Source organism: Notamacropus eugenii, chromosome 6 (assembly GCF_028372415.1).
Source record: "Notamacropus eugenii isolate mMacEug1 chromosome 6, mMacEug1.pri_v2, whole genome shotgun sequence".
NCBI classification, from domain to species: Eukaryota; Metazoa; Chordata; class Mammalia; order Diprotodontia; family Macropodidae; genus Notamacropus; species Notamacropus eugenii.
The window spans coordinates 204,589,096-204,609,251 of NC_092877.1; the positions used below are offsets into that span (position 1 = coordinate 204,589,096).

The 20,156-nt window shown below is 36.7% G+C and overlaps 1 protein-coding gene across 8 annotated transcripts in view; it reads left to right on the forward strand.

Moving 5' to 3' along the window:
* The window catches only part of CCDC138 (coiled-coil domain containing 138), a 97,024-nt gene that overhangs the window by 46,844 nt on the left and 30,024 nt on the right, over positions 1–20,156 (forward strand). Inside the window, exon 14 of one of the 8 annotated variants that reach the window (XR_011969850.1) lies at positions 14,099–14,323. The exons of the other annotated variants lie outside the window; for them this stretch is intronic. The gene's annotated coding sequence lies outside the window, so the exon portion shown is untranslated. The remainder of the gene's footprint in view (positions 1–14,098; positions 14,324–20,156) is intronic. 8 annotated transcript variants of the gene reach the window in all.

A 20,156-nucleotide genomic window follows, 5' to 3' on the forward strand; every position in this document is an offset into this window, starting at 1 on the left:
CCAACCTACTCACGAGCAACTGATGTTTTTCCAGTTACTTAGATCTGACTTTATTTGTGCAAAAAGTGTTTTGTAATTGTGTTCATATAGTCCTGGATTTGTTTTGTCAGGTGGACTCTCAAGTACTTTATGATGTCTCCAGTAACTTTAAGTGGAATTTCTCTTTCTATCTCTTGCTGTTGGGCTTTGTTAGTAATATATAGAAATGCTGATGATTTATTTGGGCTTATCCTGCAACTTTGCTCAAGTTGTTTTTTATTTCTAGTAGTTTTTTACTTGGTTCTCTAGGTTTCTCTGAATATATCACCATATCATCTGCAAAGAGTGGTAGCTTTGCTTCTTCTTTGAGTGTTCTAATTCCTTCAATTTCTTTTTCTTTTATTGCTAAAGCTAACACTTCTAGTACTATATTGAATAAGAGTGGTGATAATGAACATCCTGTTTCATCCCGATCTTACTGGAAATGCTTCTAGCTTATCCTCATTACATATAATACTTGCTGAAAGCTTTAGGTAGATGCCACTTATCATTTTAAGGAAGACTGCATTTATTCCTGTGCTCACTATTGTTTTTTATACGAATGGGGTGTTGTCTTTTGTTAAAAGTTTTTTCTCCACCTATTGAAATAATCATGGTTTCTTTTAGTTTTTTTGTTGATATGATCAGTTATGCTGATAGTTTTCCTAATATTTAGGAAATACCTGCATTCCTGGTATAGATCCTACCTGGTCTATTGTATTATTCTTGTAATAAGTTGCTGCAATCTTTTTGCTAATATTTTGTTTAAAATTTTTGCAGCTACATTAATTGGGGAAATTGGTCTATAATTTTCTTTCTGTTTTGTAGTATTGGAATTTATTGTTCTTTAAATGTTTGATAGAATTTGCTTGTAAATGCATCTGACCCTGGAGATTTTTTTCCTGGTGAGTTCATTGATGGCTAGTTTGATTTCTTCTGAGATGGGGTTATTTAAGTATTTTACTTGTCTTTCCTGTTAGTCTGGGCAATTTGTATTTTTGTAAATATTCATCCATTTCTCTAAGATTGTCATTCATTGGCATATGATTGGGCAAAATAGTTCCTAATTATTATTTTAGTGGCCTCTTCATTGGCGATGAATTTACCCTTTTTTATTTTTGTACTGCTAAGTTAATTTTCTTCTTTCTTTTTCTAAATCAAATTAACCAAAGGTTTATCTCTTGTATTGTTTTTCTTTATAAAACCAGCTTAGTTTTATTAGTTCAATAGTTTTCTTAATGTCAATTGTATTAATCTCTCCTTTGATTTTCAGTATTTCTAATTTGGTATTTCATTGGAAATTTTTAATATGTCTCTTTCTGACTTTTTTAGTTCCATGTCCAATTCATTGATCTCTTTCTCTATTTTATTCATGTAAACACTGAGAAATATAAAACTTCTACAAACCGCTTTGGCTGCATGCTGTAGGTAGGTTGTCTCATCATTGTCATTCTCTTGGATGAAGTTATTGTTTCTGTAATTTATTATTTGATCTATTCATTCTTTAGGATTAAATGATTTAGTTTCCAATTAATTTTTAGTCCATCTTTCCATGGTCCTTTATTACATATAATTTTTATTGCATCATGATCCAAAAAGGAAGCATTAACACAATAGCCTTAACACATTAGATTGTGAGGTTTTTATGTCCTAGTATATAGTCAGTTTTTGAGTAGGTGCCATGAACCACTGCGAAAAAGGTATATTCCTTTCTATCTCCTTGTAGTTTTCTCCAGAGGTCTACAGTATCTAACTTTTCTAAAATTTTATTCACCTCCTTTAGTTCTTTCTTGTTTATTATGTGGTTAGATTTATCTAGTTCAGAAAGGGGGAGGTTGAGTACTCCCACTAGTATACTTTTGCTGTCTATTTCTTCCTGTAACTCCCATAACTTCTCTAAGAATTTGGATGCTATACCACTTGGTGCATATATGTTAAGTAATGATATTACTTCATTGTCTATAGTGCCTTTTAGCAGGATATAGTTTCTTTCCTTATCTCTTTTAAATAGATCTATTTTTGCTTTTGCTTTGTCTGAGATCAGAAATGCTACCCCTTCTTTTTTTACTTCAATTAAAGCACAATATATTCTACTCCAGCCTTTTACCTTTATCCTGTGTGTATCCCTGTTTCAAATGTGTTTCTTGTAAACAACATATTATAGGATTATGGTTTTTTAAAAATTTATTTATTTTTAATTTTCAGCATTCATTTCTACAAGATTTTGAGTTTCAAATTTTCTCCCCATCTTTCCCCTCTTCCCACCCAAGACATCATGTATTCTAATTGCCTCTTCCCCCAATCTGCCCTCCCTTCTATCACACCTCTCCCTTCCCTTATCCCCATCTCCTCTGTTTTCTTGTAGGGCAAAATAGATTTCTGTAACCCATTATCTAGATTTCTTATTTCCCAGTTGCATGTAAAAACAATTTTTAACATTTGTTTTTAAAACTTTGGGTTCTAACTTCTTTCACTTCTCCTCCACCCATCCTCACTGAGAAGGTAAGCAATGCAATATAGGTAATACATGTGTAATTATGTGAAAGACTTTCATAAAAGTCATGTTTTGAAAGACTGTATTTCCCTCCATCCTATCCTGCCCCCCATTTATTCTGTTCTCTCTTTTGACCTTGTCCCTCCCCAAAAATGTTTACTTCAATTACCCCCTCTTCCCATTTGCCCTCCCTTCTATCATCTCCTCCCACACCCCACTTATCACCTTCCCCCCACTTTCCTGTAGTGTAAGATAGATTTTCGTACCAAATTCAGTGTGCATTTTATTCCCTCCTTAAGCCATACGTGCTGGGAGTAAGCTTCATTTTTTTCTCTCACCTCTCCCCTTTTCCCCTCCATTGAAAAAGCATTTTCTTGCCTCTTTTGTGAGAGATAATTTGCTCCATTCCATTCCTCCCTTTCTCCTCCCAATATATTCCTCTCTCACCCCTTAATTTTATTTTTAGAAAACATCCCTTCCTATTCACCTTACCCTGTGCCCTCTGTCTGTATGTATATAATCCTTCCAACTACTCAGATACCGAGAAAAGTCTCAAGAGTTACAAATATTATCTTTCCATGTAGGAATGTAAGCAGTTCAACTTTAGTAAGGCCCTTATGATTTCTTAGTTTACCTTTTCATGCTTCTCTTGATTCTTATGTTTGAAAGTCACATTTTCTATTCAGCTCTGGTCTTTTCATCAGGAATGCTTGAAAGTCCTCTATTGTGTTGAATGACCATTTTTTCCCCTTTAGTATTACACTTAGTTTTGCTGGGTAGGTGATTCTTGGTTTTAATACTAGTTCCTTTGACTTCTGGAATATCATATTCCAAGCCCACTGATCCCTTAATATAGAAACTGTGAGATCTTGTGTTATTCTGATTGTATTTCCACAATACTTGAATTGTTTCTTTCTAGCTGCTTTTCTAATTCCTTGACCTAGGAACTCTGGAATTTGGCTACAACATTCTTAGGAGTTTTCCTTTTTGGATCTCTTTCAGGAGGTGATCAGTGGATTCTTTCAACATTTATTTTCCCCTTTGATTCTAGAATACCAGGGCACTTTTCTTTGATAATTTCATGAAAGATGATATCTAGGCTCTTTTCTTGGTCATGGCTTTCAGGTAGTCTCATAAGTTTTAAATAGTCTCTCCTTCATCTGTTTTCCAGATCAGTTGTTTTTCCAATGAGATCTTTTACATTATCTGCTATTTTTTCATTCCTTTGGTTTTGTTTTATAATTTCTTGATTTTTCATAAAGTCATTAGCTTCCATCTTCTCCATTCTAATTTTTAAAGAATTATTTTCTTCAGTGAGCTTTTGGATCTCCTTTTCCATATGGCCAATTTTGCTTTTTAGGGCATTCGTCTCCTCATTGGTTTTTTTGGATCTCTTTTTCCAATTAGGTTAGTCTGTTTGTTAAAATGTTATTTTCTTCAGCATATTTTCGGTCTCCTTTAGCAAGCAATTGACTTGTTTTTCATGATTTTCTTGCATCACTCTCATTTCTCTTCCCAATTTTTACTGTTTTTCTCTTGCTTGATTTTCAAAATCCTTTTTGAACTCTTCCATGGCTTGAGACCAATTCATATTTTTCTTGGAGGCTTTGAATGGAGGAGCTTTGACTTTGTTTCCTTCTGTTTGCATGCTTTGGTCTTCCTTGTCACCAAAGTAAGATTCTGTCATCTGATTCTTTTTCTGGTTTTTGATCATTTCCCCGGCTTGACTTTGGAGCTCTTTGTCAAGGTAGTTGTCTGGTTCCAGTTGGGTTGGGGGTGTACTGTCAGCTGCTTGATTCCCTCACAATCTGTGGGCTTAGAGCTCCAGAAACAGTCGTTGCTGCCGCTGCTGCCCCTACGACACGACTCCTGTGAGTTCCTCCACTTCCTCCCCTCTCTGCTGCCCTAGGGCTGCACCCAGACCATTCCACTCTCCTTCACTGGTCCCACAGTCAAACCCCACTGACTTTCCAATTTATTCTCAGTGTTTTGGGGCATGAAGTCTGGACACCACCACAGGCATGAGAGATTCAGTCTCCCCAAGGCTTGCTCAGGTCCCCTCTGCACACTCGAGACCCACACTGGACTGGGCTCTGCTCCCAGTATGATGCAATAGACACTTCCTGGTGACCTTCCAGCTGTCTTGGGCTGGAGATTTGCTTTACTCCATCATTCTTTGGGTTGTGCAGCTCCAGAATTTGTTTAGAGTCATTTTTTACGGGTATTTGGCAAGGCTTGGCAGGAGTACTCTAGAAAGTCCGTGCTGTTACTCCGCTGTCTTGACTCCAGGATTATTGTTTTTAATACATTCTTCTGTTTGCTTTCATTTTATGGGAGAGTACATCCCATTCATGTACATGGTTATGATTGCTATCTGTCTCCATCCTATTCTCCCCTCCCCTATTTATGCTTTTCTTTTACCTTTCTCCCTTTCTCTCCTCACTTGAGTTTTGCTTTTGACCACTACCTGTCTCAGTCTTCCTTCCCTTCTATCAGCTCCCTCCCTTTTCTTTCCCTTGTCCCTTTCTACTTCTTCCCTCCTTTTCCTCCCTCCTTTTTTTTCCCCTTTCTTTCCCCTACAGCTGCCTATAGGGTAAGTTAGATTTCTATACCTGAGTATGGTGCTCCCTACTTGAGCCAATCTGATGAGGGTAAAGTTCAAACAATGCCCATCTTCCTCCCTTCTTTTCCTCTACTTTAATATGTCTTTGTGCCTTTTCATGTGATGTAATTTACCCTTTTCTGCTGCCTCCTTCTTCTCCCATTAAAATCCTTTTTCAACACTTAATTAGGTTTTTTTTTACCATCACATCAAAGTCAACTTAAACCCACCCCTTTTGTATTTCCTTTCTAGATAACATAATAAAGATATAGTTCTCAAGAATTATAAGTATTATCTTCCCATGTAGAGATGTAAACAGTTTGCCCTTATTGAATAATATGTTTTGTTTTGTTTTTTCTCTCCTTTTTATAACTGTCTTGAGCCTTGTATTTGAAGATCAGATTTTCTGTTGAGCTCTGGGCTTTTCATCAGGGTAGTCTGGAAGTCCCCTGTTTCACTGAATGTCCATCTCCTCTCATGAAGATTATGCTCAGTTTTTCTGGGTAGTTGATCCTTGGTTGCAGTTCAAGCTCCTTTGCCTTACTGTGTGCTAGGGCATAATATAACAAACCCTTCGATCTTTTAATGTAGAAGCTGCAAGGTCCTGTGTAATCTTGATTGTAATTCCACAGTATTTGAATTGTTTCTTTCTGTTGGCTTGCAGTATTTTCTTCTTAATCTAATAGGGAATTTGGCTACAATATGCAGGAGTTCGAAAAGGATTTTGAAAATCAAGCAAGAGAAGTAGAGCAAAAATTAGGAGGAAGAAATGAGTGATGCAAGAATTGGCTATAGTCCTTGGGATGTCTTTTAGGAGGTAATTGGTGAATTTTTTCAATAACTATTTTTTACTTTCTGGTTGTAGGACTTCAGGGAAGTTATCTTTGATGATTTCTTGAAAGATGCCATCCAGGCTCTTTTTTTGATCATGGCTTTCAGGTAGCCGAATAATTCTTAAATTATCTGTCCTGGATCTATTTTCCAGGTCAGTTGTTTTTCCAATGAGGTATTTTGCATTTTCTTCTATTTTTTCATTCTTTTGATTTTGTTTGACTGATTCTTGATGTCTCATAGAGTCATTAGTTCCACTTGCCCAATTCTAATTTTTAATGAATTGTTTTCTTCAGTTGGCTTTTATACCTTCTTTTCCATTTGGCCAGTTCTATTTTTTTAAGGATTTATTTTCTTCTGTGTACTTCCCCCCCATTTTGTCAGTTATATTTTTAAAGGAATTGTGTGATTTTTTTCTGTCTCTTATTTAACTTTTAAAATCCTTCTTGAGCTTTTCCAAGAAGGCTTTTTGGACTTGAGACCAGTTCATATTCCCCTTTGAGGTTTCAGATGTTGGTATGTTGACAATGTTGTCCTCTCCTGAATTTGTGTTTTGATCTTCCCTGACACTAAGATACTTCTCTATGGTCATTGTTTTTCTTTGTGTCTTTTTGCTCATGTTGTTTACCTTTTTTCTGACTTTTAAATTTGATCTCTGCTTTTGGAACCCAGGGGCCACTTTTCCAGGCTTCTTGTATTGGGAGCTAGAGCCCTGGTTATCAGTTTTGTGTTCTGAGGCCTCAGTTGCTGGCAACTGGAGTTTGTAGTGGTCTGGTAGTTTACCTGATGCTGAGCAGGAGCTGAGGTGGTGGCTGGTGTGTGCCTGGTGTTGGCATTTGCCTGTTCCTCCATCCTGAGGCTCAGGATCTCCCTCTGGTCTCCTGAGATGGGGCTTGTCGCTGGCTTGCTGTGGTGCCTCCTGTCCTGTACTGGTCCCCTTCAGCCGCAGCAAGAAGCATCTCTCCTGTTAATCCCCCTAGCCTCCCAAGCTCAAAGATTGCTGTACCCTGACTTTCTACTGGCGTTGCTATTCCAGAATTTTTCCTGGGGCAATGTTCTCTGAGTTTTTCAAGGTCACTAAGGGAAGAGGGACTTAATGTTTATTCCACCATCTTGGCTCCCAGAAGTTGAAATATGTCTGGAGGATATATAAACAGTAATTTCAGGAAGTAGTCTAATCGAATAAAGGGCTTTTTTAGGATGGATAAAATTTGAGCATGTTTGTATTAAGAAACCAAGTAGATAGCAAGAGATTTTAAAGCAAGTGAAGGGAAGCTGGATTTAGTTTCCAAAGCAAATAAGAGGGAATGGAATCCAGAGTTCTAGCAGAGAAGAGTAAGCCATGGCTAGAAGACAACTTTTTCTTTATTAGAGAGAGGTCTGATTCAAGAGAGCATAGATGAAGATGTAGGATGAGTTTTGAGGTGTGGAGGAAGGAAAGATAAAGGTGTTCACGATGGTTGGCTGAAATTCTTAGTACAGAAGAAATCAGTCACCATGAAAAAAGAGGCTGGGGCTTTGGAGGCTTGAGAGAAGAACTTTGGAACAGTGGCTACTGGGGCATATTTTTCAGTCTAAGAGTAATATATGAATTTCTAGTTAGCTCTGAGAGTCAATAACATAAATTTCTATTGTATCCAGTTGAAATAGTTTTGTGTCACCATTGCATCTTGAGAATTGAAAATGGAGAAGGCAAAACAGATTCAAAGTTACCCAGGGTTGAGAGTTGGCAGACCATGACCAGCAAGACAAGCTGAATTCTTTAACTGGAGGTTTAAGAGTTTAAAAGCTAGACTTTGTTCAGTGAACAAGGAGAATTAGGGGGCTGAAGACCAAGGTGAGGCAAAGAATAAATTTAGAAGGAATAAGAAATAAAAGGAAAGGGGTTTATGATCATATAAGGGAAATTCAAATTTCACCATCATGGAGATGCACCTGTTTCATTGGGAGATGGAAGTCATGGAAATTGAGGTTGTTGAAGTAGGAGATCAGGGTATCTGAAAGAGTAGTGGCATTGTGAATGTGGAAGTCATCAAGGTTGATGGTAAGGAGAAGAACAGAGAGGAGAACTGTTAAGACAAGTACTCTCTTTCTGGGGAAAGGAAGAAGGATGATCCAGAAGCTGATGGGGGATTATCATAAGAATCTGGATAAACTGATATAGATAGACGGCTTAAACCTCAAAGGAGAAGTTGCTTAATTATATAGAGCAGAGGCTACTAACCTTTTTTGTGTCATGGATTCTGACAGTCAGATGAAATCTATTAGAATGATGTTTTAAGTACATAAAATACATGTGATTATAAGGAAAACCAATTGTATTTATCAAGATACTGAGAAAAAATTCATGTATGCTAGGTTAAAAACTGGGGTATGCAAAGGTATGGAAGTAGTAGTTGTGAAATCAAGGAAAATATCTGCTCCCTTTTCACTATCTTGCCAAGTTGCCATTTAATTTAGAATATATAGAGTAGCACAGATATTCTCTGCCAGATAGGTTGTATATTTTTATACTTTTGTGCTTTGACTATCTACTGGACTGATTAGTTAAATAGTCTGTCATAAATACATTTTTAATAGTAGTAGTAATAGTAATAGTAGTATCATCACGTGAATGAGGCAAGTTCAGTTGTTTAGCACCTGTAATGGCACATAATATGTATAAGAATACCTAATAAATAATTTTTGGTGTTGAGATAGATGAATCTTTGTCAATACTCCTAACCTTAGATAAGTTCTATACTTAACAAGCCACAATTCTCTCAGCTTTTTCAGTTTCAGTCTGAATATACCCAGTGTCACATCTGCCCAGTATATTCTCTAAAAATGTTTGTGGCTGCCGTAAAGTAGAAACTAAGAGAAAAGTAGATAAAGTAGTAAATATTGATTGTCTTCAGCTAGAGGGAGGGAAGAGAAATATCACTGTAAAGAATGGGATTGGCAGCCAGTAGTGCTCACCTAACACTATATATCCTGTAGTTAACACTCAGTAACTTTATTCTGCAGAATGATTTATATTTTTATCCCTAATGTAGTTTTGCCACCTTTGTTGGAATTGCATTTCTTTGAATTTTTAGACTGAATATTTTAAATAGCTTTTTTTTTCCTAGGAATTTCTTTTCTTTCTTTTTTTTATTTATTTTTAACACAGTTTATAACAGATAAAGCAATTGAAACTTTTGGTCAGGTGAGACTTCTTTTTAAAGCATTTTAAAATGCTTTAAAGAATTTTTTTAAACATTAAACATTTTAAACATTAACCAACTGAGACACAAATAATATTTATGTTGCTAGCTTCACAATCTCTTGACCTAATTGTCTCCACAGTATTACTAAGAATTAAAGGACCCTAACTTATTGTTGTTGGTCTAAAGTCCTATGCCTAATAGCTTAATTTTAGACAACCTCGGATGTTCCCCTACCAGTAATCTATAATTGAATAGATCTGGTATTAAGCTTACAAACCTTTTGACTATAGGAAATTGCCACCAAGAGTAGGGACATTGCAGGAATACAATATCTCCCCAACATGTCAGTTCTAGGCAGGATTAGATTATCCACTTGTATTCAGTCAGGCTTAAAGTCTGCTAGGTGTCAGTGGGGAAATTGAGTTAGGAGAATCCCATCTCAGTCCATGCTGAACAGCCGCTCTCCCACCCTTCCCTTGAGATCACCTTATGCAGTTCATACCAGCATCTCATCAGCTTACTGGCATCATGGATTGGAGGCTCAGATTGCCTTTCTTGCTACCCATACCTGGAGTTAGACTCAGAAGAACAGTCACTTAATAGTCCCATAGCATCTAAAAATGGCAAGTTCCAATAACCATGTTTCAAATATGATTATAGTTTCACTTTGGCTAAGGAACATCTTTGAGGCAAGTCTTTAGTGGCTTACATGCCTTTCTATACATGTTCTAGTGTCTGATTAAATGGCAGTCATAAAATCAAATTTACTATTAAAACCTTGACTTTTCCATTAATTCCAAATTTTACCCGAGGTTACCTTCCTCTAGGAAATTTAGACTGAAATTCTTTTCTCCAAACTAAAGATGTCATTGATTTATTTTCAGTAATTAATTCAGTCTATTGTTTTAATACTAATTGCTTTTGCCTCAATTTGTAACGAGTCCAATTTTTCTCCCCATCACTCTCCTCCCCCCGCTTCCTAATACCTTGCATTCTGATTACTCCTTCCCTCAATGTACCCTCCCCTCCATCATACCCCACCCCTCTCCTATCGCCATCTTCTCTCTTTTCTTGCAGGGCAAGATAAATTTCCATACCCCATTCCCTGTAGTTCTTATTTCCCAATTATATGCAATACAAATTCTCAACATTCGTTTCTAATACTTTGAATTCCAACTTCTCTCCCTCCCCCCCTCCCCAGCCCCACTGAGAAGGGAAGGAATTCAATACAGACTATATATGTGTTCTTTTGCAAAAGACTTCCATGATAATTATGTTGTGTAATACTAATTATATTGCCCTCTGTCCTACCCTATTCCCCCTTATTTTTCCCCCTACAATTGACCTTGTCCATTCTCAAAAGTGTTTATTTCTAGTGACTCCCTTCTCCCATTTGCCCTCCCTTCTAACATTCTCCTCTCTCCACTTGTTACCTCCTCTCCTCCTTTCCTGTGGTGTGATATAAATTTTCATATCAGATTTAGTGAGCATGTTATTCCCTCCTTCAGCCACATGTGGGAAGAGTAGCTTTATTTTTTCTCCCTTTCCCCTTCTCCCTTATCTCCTCCTTTGAATAAGATTTTTCTTATCTCTTTTATGAGTTATAGTCTGCCCCGTTCCATTACTCCCTTTCTCTTCCCAGAATTTTCCTCCTTCACCCCTTAATTTTTATTTTATTTTTTTGTGTGTGGATATCATCTCTTTTGATATAACATATCCTGTACTCTCTATCTGTGTGTGTGTGTGTGTGTATGTGTGTATGTACAATCTCTCCAACTACCCAAATACTGAGAAAAGATTCAAGAGTTAAAAATATTTTCTTTCCATGTAGTAATGTAAACAGTTCAGCTTTAGAGAGTCTTTTATGATTTTTCTCTTCTGCTTACCTTTTCATACTTCTCTTGATTTTTGTCTTGGGAAGTCGAATTTTTGAATACAGATCTGGTCTTTTCCTCAACATGAATTCTTGAAAGTCATCTATATCACTGAATGGCCATTTTTTTTCCCTTGAAGTATTATATTCAGATTTGCTAGGTAGGGGGATTCTTGGTTTCAATCCCAGTTCCTTTGACTTCTGAAATATCCTACTCCAAGCCCTTCATTCATGTAATGTTGAAGCTGCCAGATCCTGTGTTATCCTGATTGTATTTCCACAGTACTCAAATTGTTTCTTTCTAGATGCTTGCAGTATTTTCTCCTTGATCTGAGAACTCTGAAATTTGGCCACAATATTCCTAGGAGTTTCTCTGTTCAGGTTTCTTTCAGGAGGTGATCAGTGAATTCTTTCAATATCCATTTTGCCCTCTGATTCTATAACATCAGGGCAGTTTTCCTTGATAATTTCATGGAAGATAATGTCTAGACTCTTTTTTTGATTATGGCTTTCAGGTAGTCCAATGATTTTTAAATTATTTCTCCTGGATCTATTTTCCAGGTCACTTGTTTTTCCAATGAGTTGTTTCACATTATCTTCTGTTTTTTCAAATTTTTGGTTTTGTTTACTAACTTCTTGGTTTAACTCATAGTCATTCATTTCCCTGAACTCAATTCTCTCTTTCAACGAATTATTTTGTTCAGTGAGCTTTTGAACCTTCTCCTCCATTTGGGTAATTCTGCTCTTTAAAACCTCTTTCTCCTCGTTGGCTTTTTGGACCTCTTTTTCCAATTGAGTTAGCCTCTTTTTACAGCTGTTATTTTCCTCGGCATTTTTTTTGGTTCTCCTTTAGTAAACTGCTAACTCAAGGCAAGCAGTTCAATATAGGCTATATATGTGTAGTTTTGCAAATGACTTCCATAATAGTTCTGCTGTGTAATACTAACTATATTTCCCTCCATCCTATCCTGCCCCCCATTTATTCTATTCTCTCATTTGACCTTGTCCCTCCCCAAAAGTGTTTACTTCTAATTACTCCCTCCTCCCATGTGCCCTCCCTTCTATCATCCCCCCCATCCCACTTGTCCCCTTCTTTCCTATAGTGTAAGATAGATTTTCATACCAAATTGAGTGAGCATGTTATTCCCTCCCTAAGCCAAATGTGAAGAGAGTAAGCTTCACTTTTTCCCTCTCACCTCCTCCCTTTTCTTCTCCATTGAAAAAGCTTTTGCTTGCCTCTTTTATGAGAGATAATTTGTCCCATTCCATTTCTCCCTTTCTCCTCCCAATATATTCTTCTCTCACCCCTTAATTTTATTTTTTTAGGTATCCCTTCTTATTCAACTCACTCTGTGCTCCCTGTCTATATATGTGTGTGTGTGTGTGTGTGTGTGCGCGTGCGTGCGTGCATGTGTGTGTGTGTGTGTGTAATCCCTCCAACTACCCAAATACTGAGAAAAGTCTCAAGAGTTACAAATATTATCTTTCCATGTAGGAATGTAAACAATTCAACTTTAGAAAGTCCCTTATGATTGCTCTTTCCTGTTTACCTTTTCATACTTCTCTTGATTCTTGTGTTTGAAAGTAAAATTTTCTATTCAGTTCTGGTCTTTTCATCAAGAATGCTTGGAAGTCCTCTATTTCATTGAATGAAAATTTTTTCCCCCTCAGTTTTGCTGGGTAAGTGATTCTTGGTTTTAATCCTAGTTCCTTTGACTTCTGGAATATCATTCTAAGCCCACTGTTCCCTTAATGTAGAAGCTGCTAGATCTTGTGTTATCCTGATTGTGTTTCTATAATACTTGAATTGTTTCTTCCTAGCTACTTGCAATATTTTCTGCTTGACCTGGGAACTCTGGAATTTGGCTACAATATTCTTAAGAGTTTTTCTTTTTGGATCTCTTTCAGGAGGTGATTGGTGGATTCTTTCAGTTTTCCCCTTTGGTTCTAGAATAGCAGGGCACTTTTCCTTGGTAATTTCATGAAAGATGATGTCTAGGCTCTTTTTTTGATCATGGTTTTCAGGTAGTCCCATAATTTTTAAATTGTCTCTCTTGGATCCATTTTCCAGGTCAGTTGTTTTTCTAGTGAGATATTTCACATTTTCTTCTATTTTTTTCATTCTTTTGGTTTCCCTTTGTAATTTCTTGGTTTGTCATGAAGTCATTAGTTTCCATCTGCTCCATTCTAATTTTTAAAGAACTATTTTCTTAAGTGAACTTTTGAACTGGCTTTTCCATTTGGCTCATTTTGCTTTTTAAAGCATTTTTCTCCTCATTAGCTTTTTAGATCTCTTTTGCCAGTTGAGTTAACCTATTTTTAAAAGTGTTATTTTCTTCAGCATTTTTTTGGGTCTCCTTTAGCAAACTGTTGACTTGCTTTTCATGATTTTCTTGCATTGCTTTCATTTCTCTTCCCAATTTTTCCTCCACCTCTCTTACTTGATTTTCAAAATCCTTTTTGAGCTCCTTATGGCCTGAGACCATTGCGTATTTATTTTGGAGGTTTTAGATGCAGAAGCCTTGACTTCCTCTGACTGTATGTATTGTTCTTCCTCATCCAAAAGGATGGAAGAAAATACCTGTTCACCAAGGAAGTAACATTCTGTAGTCTTATTTCTTTTCCCTTTTTTGGGCATTTTCCCAGCCAGTTACTTGACTTTTGAGTCCTTTGTCAAGAGGAGGGTATGCTCTGGGGACCTATAAGTTCTTAGTTCCTTCACGGTGGCACAACCAAGGGATGCGAGCAACCAAAAACTTTACTGCCAGAATCTGTGAGTAGAATTGCCTCTCCACAACCACCTCCAGCTCTACCACACAAGCCCTCCTCCTCACCCCAGGGCTGGGTTCAGGGTTGAGATTCAGGTCAGCTGCTCAATTCCCCCAGCGGCTTTAGGCAGAGTGTTTCCAGGGCTGCCACTCATGGCTGAGATTCAGATCAGCAGCTCAATTCCCCTAGGGGCTTTAGATGGAGGGCTCCATAAATGGAGGCTTCCACTACAGTGACTGCTGCTGGCAGTCCGGACCACATTCCTTTCTCCTGGGTGAAGGGGCTTTCTCATTGACCTTTGAAGCTGTCTTTTGTGTTTATAGGTTGAGCAGTCTGGGAACTGCTGCTGCTGGTGGCAGCCTGAAGCCTGTTCTGGGTCCTGTTCCTGCCACGCTGCTTGGCCCATGCTGGGCTGTGCGCCACTCTACACTCGATGCGATAGACCTTTTCTGTCAGCCTTCCAGGTTGTCTTGGGCTGGAAATCTCTTTCATTCTGTTGTTTTGTGGCTTCAACTACTCTAGAATTTGTTTGGAGTCATTTCTTACAGGTATTTTATGGGTTATGTGGGGGAGCTTCTACAGGTCCATCTTTCTACTCTGCCATCTTGGCTCTGCCTCCTCGGCTCCGCCCCCTCATTCCACTTTTTGGCAGCTCTAATTATCTTTATTTTAAACTTAAAGTTCATTTCTTACTTAATTGTTTTTCAAATAATATGGGATAAATGTTTTTAAATATAGGATAAAACTGAAGGAATCTTTCAGTGTCATCCCATTCAACAGTTATTTTCACTTCTCAGGAATCAGTAAAGGATAAGTATTGCTATTTAAAAGGTATTTAAACTCATTTTCTAGAATGTGATGAGCCATCTAGTGATGTTAACTTGTCTGCATAGTGCACAGAGAATATTTTTTTCCATTAAAAATTTCTGATTATTTTGTTTTGTACACTGAATTGGACAGTTGAGTATTGCAGTAAAGAAATCACTTCATGATTTGTTGTGTGTTGTTTTCTTTTTCTTTTCAGATCTGTTGTTGATAGCTGTTGCTTGTTAATTTGGGTTTAGCTGTATATAAACCAGAATGATTTACTTTGTTCAGAGCATACTTTTGTTCATGTCATAATTAGCTTAAGAAGGATTCAAGTTTGTGTTATTATTTAAGTATGCTGTTAGTATTAGGACCTAGAAACTTTTATGCTTTTAGGTAAGATGTTATTTAACATTTGAGTGGCAGCATTGCATTTCAATCCATTTTGTAGATAACCTCATTCTTGCTTAATACATTGAAATACCAAGATATTCCCTAGGTAATTTTGTCAAGAAATTCAATTGAGCACCTTTCTTAAAAAGTGATTTTTGAGACTTTCAAGGTAAAGCTTGATGAACATTTATCAAGGATGTTATAGAAGCATAGTAATGTTTGCATAAAATTAGAGATAGTAAAGAACCATTAAATATTTTCTAGATTCAGCTTCTAGATTGGTTCTATGTAGGTAAAATACATTTTCCTGTCAGTTTTTGTATTAGTTCATGAGCTCTTTCTACTGTGTAATAATGTGTCACATACTATGGTATAATTTTTTTCCTGGTAAAGTCTAGTATAAACTAATAAGTCACTATTAAGTCAAGAACTGCCGATAGGTGTGGGCATTCACTACTGAATTATGTAACAAAAAAAGGTGGAAAGGTTAATCTCTCTTTTGAACACAAACTTTGGAAGCTATATTTGAAAAATTAAAGATGAAAATTTTAGGTTGTAGAGAAGAACAACTTTTAATGGATTTAGAACTCTGATCAGCATAATGAAAAAACATGAGTCTCAAAATGTGAAGATGAAACTACACTTATGTACTGTCAGAAGGTCAATGAACTTAAGGTACATTTTCAGAATGGCTATTGTGAGAATTTGTTTTGCTGGACTATGTAGATAGGTAATGAGGGATTTATTTTTCAAGTTGTTTTTTTTTTAATTGTTCATGAGAAGTGTTGAGGGAAAGTTAGACTAATTTTTAAAATATTTGTTACTTGAACCCTCCCCCCTTCTCCAGACTTTAGTTTAATAAATACTGTTGGTAGGTATTGTTTTCTCCCTTTTAAATGTGGAATGAAATTGATTTTTTCAACAAAATTATGAACTCAGAAGTTCAAAAGATTTGTAGCATACAGGATAAAGAATCCAGCTCACATATTTAAAAGGAAAGCCTTTTCTAGTTGTCTTTTATCTTGACTGCCTTTGTAAACTTCATTTCAGCACTCATTTCTTGAAAAGGATGACTGACTAATGTATTAATAGAAAATCTCTTAATAACAGATAAGTATTTTTAACTGAGTTAAATGCAGCTTAAGATATGTACTAAGACAAAGGTACGCATTATCAACCATTTTAAAAAGTAGAAAATTAGTGGTTATGGAAATGAACTTTTAGACTTAAATGCAAGGCAAGCAAGGTTCAATCAAATGTTTAGATTTTTGTTTTAGTGATGCCTGTGTTGGGGGTGTATAATTAAAATGCAAAGATGAAAATCATCTTCTGTAGAGTCCCCTTCTATTTTAGCCTGAGTTAGATCTTATAAGTATTTATTATGGCTCAATCTTATGACTTGGAATTTGAAACTTTTTGAAGTCAACTCCAGAATTATGAATTAATAAAAAAAAGTAGAATTCTATTTCTCTGGATAACTTCATTTTTTTTAAAAAAATAGGTTTTTATTCATACCTTTTTTAACATTGCCTAAATTTCTTCATTTACTCCTTCCCTTCCTTGAGAAGAATCCATCCTTTATGACAATCAAAAAATTCAGCAAAACCAATTCACACAGGAAAAAAAAAAATCTGACACCTTATATAACATTTAAACCTGTGTGTACAAACTTCTGCAAAGGAGTTGGGGGAGATCTCTTTTCTTATCTCTTCTTTAGGAGCAAGCTTTTCTTTATAACTTGACAACATTTAGTTTTTACTGTTTTGTGGTGATGGTTCTTTTTATTAACATCGTTGTGGTCATTGTGTGTATTGTCTCCCTGACCTTGCTCACTTTACTTTGTGTTAGTTCATGTAGGTCCTTCCATGCTTTTGGTATTCATTTTATTCGTAATTTCTTAAAGCAAAGTAAATTTCATTATATTTACGTACCACGGTTTGTTTAGCCACTCCCTAATCAGTGGGCATCTACTTTGTTTCCACTTCTTTGCTTCTGTGAAAAGTGCTGCTATAAATGTTTTAGTATGTATGAAACCTTTTTTTCTTTTTTGGCAGTGACCTCTTTGGGCTGTGTGCCTATCACTATAAAATAGTTTGGAGGAGCTTCTCTATCAAGTTGACAGAGACTGAAAACAGACCCTGAGAGGTTAATTATTGATAAATATATTTTGGCAAAATTTTGAACATGGGAAAACTTTTAAGTATAAATTACCTTTTTGATCAGAATGACTGTGTAATAATATTAAGATATTATTAAGATAGTTTTGCTTCATATTTTTTTTTTAAAGAGGCATAGAATCTTAAGAGTTGGAAAAGACCTCAGAGACTACTTGGTCTGATCTGTGCCTGATAATAATAGTAAACATTTATATAGCACTATAAGGTTTGTAAAAGGCTTTACATTTGTTATCTCATTTGATCCTTACAATAACCCTGTGAAGTAGGGGCTATTATTATCCCCTTTTACATGAGGAAATATAATGAGGAAAACAGATGAGGAAAATGAACTCAGAGACATGGAATGACTTGCCCAGAGTGACACAGGGAATTGGTGTTTGAGGCAGGATTTGAATTTAGGGCTCTTGACACCAAGTTCAGTGCTGTATCCACTGTGCCCCCCAAGTGCCTCTCATCTTCAGCGTGCCTCATGGCTGGCCCATCTGCCACAACATCTCCTTCTAGTGGTCATCTAGCCTTTGATTGATGATCTCCAGTGAGGGGAAGCCCACCATTTCCTATGAGAACCTGTTTCTTTTTTGGGAAGGTCTAATTCAAGGGCTTTTAACCACCTCTGTGTCATGGACTACTTCGGCAGTCTGATGATGGAACCATTCTCAGTAGTGTTTTTTGATAAAATATATATAGTTATCAAAATATTCATGAATCCCAGGTTAAAGAACACTTGGTGGCATTCAAATTCTTGAGAATTGTATAAAAATCTCAAGCCTAAATCTGTTGTTCTACAGCTTATACTTATTGTTCCTACTATTAACTTCTGTCCAAGCATAACAAACCTAATCTCTCTTCTACGTGAAAGCCTTTCAGATATGTGAAGGAAACTATTACATCACCTCTAACTCTTATTTTCTCCAATTTAAATATTCACAGTCCCTTCAGGTGATTCTCATATGTCATGTTTTTTTATCTTTTCACCATCCTGGTCAGTAATGCTTGGAAGCCTCTATTTCATTAAAGATTCTTTTTTTTTTTTTCCTCTTTAGAATTATACCCAGTATGACTAAGTTATTCTTGGTTGTAAAAATGGTTATAATCCTATTGCCTTTGTCTTCTGGGATATTGTATTCCAAACTCTCCATTCTTTTATCATAGTTGTTTGTAAATCTTGTATTGAGACGACTGGCTCCTTGGTATTTGCATTCTTTTTTTCTGGTTCTGTGTGTGTGTGTGTGTGTGTGTGTGTGTGTGTGTGTGTGTGTGTATACACACTTTTTTTTGGTTGTGATTTCAGATAGTCTGATAATTCTTAGGTTATCTCTCCTTAAGTGACCTATTTTCCATGTAATTTGTTTTTAATGTTTTCATTACATTTTTGTTCAGTTGGGTCATTTTATTTATGTGTCAGTGTCTCATTCAGTCATTTTCTTTTTGTCTAATTTTGATTTTCAAGGCATTCGTTTCTTGGATGAGGTTTTCTGACATCTGTTCTAAGATGTCAGTTTTCCTTACATTTCTTCCTTCTATAGTATTGTGTTTTAAATCTCTTATTCCATTTTTTCCAGATCATCTTGTAGCCCTCGTGGCCAGGACATATTTTTCTTCAAATTTTAATTGAATTGTTTTGAGGTCACTCTCTTCCTTGGGGTTTATCCTTGGGCATCTCCCAATCTAAGGTATTTCCTCATAGTGTTTGATGTTTTCCTTGGTTTGTCCATCTCAGCAGATTTAGTGTATAGGTTGGGCAGTGAAGGCTTATGCTTGGGTCATGCCTTGCTCAGGCCCTCTTGAATTGAGTGACAGGCCTTGTGTGGTCCTGAGTGCAGTGCTGAAGACTAGACTCTACCATCAAGGGTCTCCAGGGCTGCTCAGGCCATGGGATCTATGTAGGTTCTCTGTTATCACAGGGATCCTGGCCTGCCCTCTTTGTTAGAATTTGCTTGAGGGGCCTTTTCCGTTGCTCCTGGTCTAGGGTTGCTAAGTCTGGGTTATCTCCATGGTGTTTCTTCTTACTGTGTTGCTTCAGCCCTGTTCCTTCAGTCCTGCCTGAGACCCTTCAGCCTGGCTCCTGGACTCTGGGGCTACTATAGCAGTTCCCAGACTAACCTTCCATAGAACTTCAGTGTTATTCAGGGCTGATCTCTCCCTAGGGCCCTTTTCCTGGCTCAGATGTAGGCTTTCTTCTCCCATTGCATATATCAAGGCTCTGGACTGTGCTGAACTAACCTTCCCAGTTACCCTGGGGCCACTTTATTTCACTCTTTTTCCATACCATGACTTAACTACTTTAAGATTCCATCACTTCTTCTTCATACCCTGGGCTGGGTATGATGATTCTTTTTTTTTCCTTTACAAGTTAATGTATATATTTGGTTTTATTATTTTTAATAACATTATTCTCATCGTTTCATTCTCATTACTTTGTTTTTCTTATTGTTTAGTTGTTTTCAGTTGTGTCCAACTCTTTATGACACCATTTTGGAGTTTTCTTGGCAAAGCTGTTGGAGTGGTTTGCCATTTCTTTTTCCAGCTCATTTTGCAGATGAGGAAACTGAGCAAACAGGATTAAGTGACTTGCCCAGGATTGCACAACTGCCTGAGGCTTCATTTAAACTCAGATCTTCCTGATTCCAGGACTGGCACTCTATTCACTTTGCCACCTAGCTGCCCATGGTAGTAGTTGTCTAAGTCATGTCATACAAGCATAGGAAATGGGGATGGCAGGTATCTGGGAACTTGAAAAGAGAAATAGTTGCTGTGGGACACTGTACAGGGTATTTCATTATCTGTAGTGTTTTATCTGAGTTTGAATTCTCTACATTTCAGTGTGTCCTGGCTGAAATCTTCACATTCATTAATTTTATAAGGCATTATCATTTAGAACATTTCACCATGAATATTTTTAGTTAGCTCTTGATAAAGCTTTGCTAACTTTTAGTAATCTACACGTTGTTTTTTGGCTATTTGCATATTATCTCCTTAATAATTTGTTCTAGAATTTTGCTAG